Source organism: Phyllostomus discolor, chromosome 3 (assembly GCF_004126475.2).
Source record: "Phyllostomus discolor isolate MPI-MPIP mPhyDis1 chromosome 3, mPhyDis1.pri.v3, whole genome shotgun sequence".
NCBI lineage: Eukaryota > Metazoa > Chordata > Mammalia > Chiroptera > Phyllostomidae > Phyllostomus > Phyllostomus discolor.
This window is the reverse complement of record NC_040905.2, coordinates 186,980,010-186,982,483: the sequence shown is the minus strand read 5'-3', so window position 1 is coordinate 186,982,483 and position 2,474 is coordinate 186,980,010.

The following is a 2,474-nucleotide window of genomic DNA, read 5'->3' as shown; positions in this document are numbered from 1 at the left end:
ATTATTTTTTTTTGTAAAAGAAAACTGTTAGGTTTGTTTTTCATCTAAACATTGCAAAGATATGCCCTGGCTGGTAAGCCTCACTGGGTTGGAGCACAGTTGGTACGTCACAAAGTGAAAGGTCGCCGATTCAATTCCGGGTCAGGGCACATGCCTAGGCTGCAGGTTCAGTCCCAAGTCTGGGCATGCAGGAGAGGCAACTGATTGGTGTGCCTCTCTCTCATCTATGTTTCTCTCCCTTTCTCCCTCCCTTCCCCTCTCTCTAACATCAATGAGCATGTCCTTGGGCAGGATTAAAATAAATAAATAGATAAATAAATGTATGTTGCTAAGATATAAGAGAAATCTCATTCGCCTTTGTCTCATACTTCTATGTTCATTTTAAAAAAATTTTTTGCAAGAGTGCCCACTTATCCCAATCAGAGCATTACAGTATACATCATCCTTAGAGTACACTAATGCGTTCCTGGCCCCCTCTGTAAGAGTATAGAAGAGTTGCCATTACAAACACATTTACTCACCCACGATGTCAAAAAAAAAGAACTTGCATTTCTATACCTTACAGGAAAAGAACTCTGCTTGTGTTCCATTGTGTGCAGGAGCATATTTTGCTGGTTCAAAACAGTATAATGCATATAGTGTCCTAGCAATTTTCTTTTTTAAATTTATTTTTAAAGAGAGGAAAAGAGAGGGAGAAATAGAGGAGAGAAACATCCATGTGCAAAAGAAACATTGATTGGTTGTCTCTCGCATGCCTCTAACCAGGGACTTGGTCAGTGCGCATACCTGGGTTGTCGGCCAAGTTCCCATACAACCCAGGTATGTGCACCGGCTGGGAATCAAACCTGTGGCCTTTTGCCTTGTGAAAGGACACTCAGCCAACTTGAGTCACACCAGTCAGGGCTCTAGCAATTTTCTTTGTTTCTTCTTACAGCATTGTCTTTGCTATACTCCTGCAGATGGCGGCTAGATATTAATTTATTTGTTTCCCTACTTAATAGCATTAGTGATTCTGACTTCACTTTTTCATTTGTTTTGACATTTTCCTGATGTATTGTAACACTGGTGAAGGTTCCGGGAATATGACACAAAGGTGGAATAAACATTAATTTGGAGCACAATAAAAATGAAAATTAAAAAGGAAGGAGGAAGGAAGGGAGCCAGGGGTGGGAGCTCGTCTGAGGGGAAGGGAACACTCTCACCCGCCCGATGCTGAAGAAGCGTTGGTGAAGGTTAGCGTGTCTGCGTGCTGCTGGCCTGCTCCCGGCCTCTCCGAGAGAGGCCCAGGAAAGGAAGGCTCTGGAAGGGAAACCAAAGCTGAAAGCGACTTTCAATTACTTGTTCAACTGCTTTTTGTGGGAAAACAGGAAGAGAGTTTTCAAGGCAGGGAGCTCTCGGAGGCTGAGGTTCTCCAAGCTGGTGGGAGCCCACTGACTTTGGGGATGGAAGCGGACCGCTGTGAGAAGAAAATCCAACCGCTGAGCTGTCTGGAAGAGCCATGGCCTGAGCGTGGTCTGAGCTGAGGGGCCAGAGGGATGAGCAATGGACCTGAGTTGAGGAAGTTCACCCAACTGATGATGCCTCGCTCACACGCAGTCCCAGGCAAGTCGCTTCTACCCTGAAGGCCTCAGTTTCTCATTGAGTGAAGCTGGAAGATTGGTTGGTGCCATCTCTAGGCACCTTTCCAGAAACTGGCTTGTATGGTGTCTGATACAGCTGTCAGGTGAAGAAACTCAAGGAATGGCGGAGGGCGACTGGCCACTCACTGTCCTCTCTGTCCACTGGATTGCCCATCATTGTCCATACTCACTTATTGAGCTCCTAAAAAAGTGACTGACACACAGTTGTATAGAGTCTGTCTGCCACCCTGTTCACTCGTCCCAACACCCCTGTAAGAAAATAATAACTGCGTTAAAAAAATAATAACTGTATTTGATTGAGTGGTATTATGTGCTGAGCATTATTATTCTAAGCCCTTTACATGTTTCATCTTACATAATCCTCACCATAACCACGTGAGGTGTAAGTATTATTGTCCCTGTTTTACTGATGTCCCCTTGCCCAGCTACTCACGAGCCAGCCCACAGACACGCTCTTCCAGACGCCCAGTGACCTGGAGACTCTGAGCCTGACCTGCACCCTCTCAGCTGCAGCCCCGGTCCCCAGGCCACCTTCTGCCTGTGAGCACGAGGCCCCTCTTTCGTCCCAGCTGTCCTTGGCTCTCATGTCCCTCCCAGCACAGGGGAACCTTGAGAAATTATCTTCCTCAGGCAGCAGGAAGAGGCCACTTGGGTGAGCTGAGGGGTGCTGAGGGAGATGCTGAGTTACCTCCCACAACTCTGCTCCTCCCCAGAGAAGAGCTGGCTCTCCCAGGTCTCCCCATATCCTGAAGGAGTGCCTGTTCTAGAAACTTGGCGGAGCATTCTTCCTTCCTCGCCGGCTCAGGGATCTGGCGTCATGTCTGCTGGGGATCA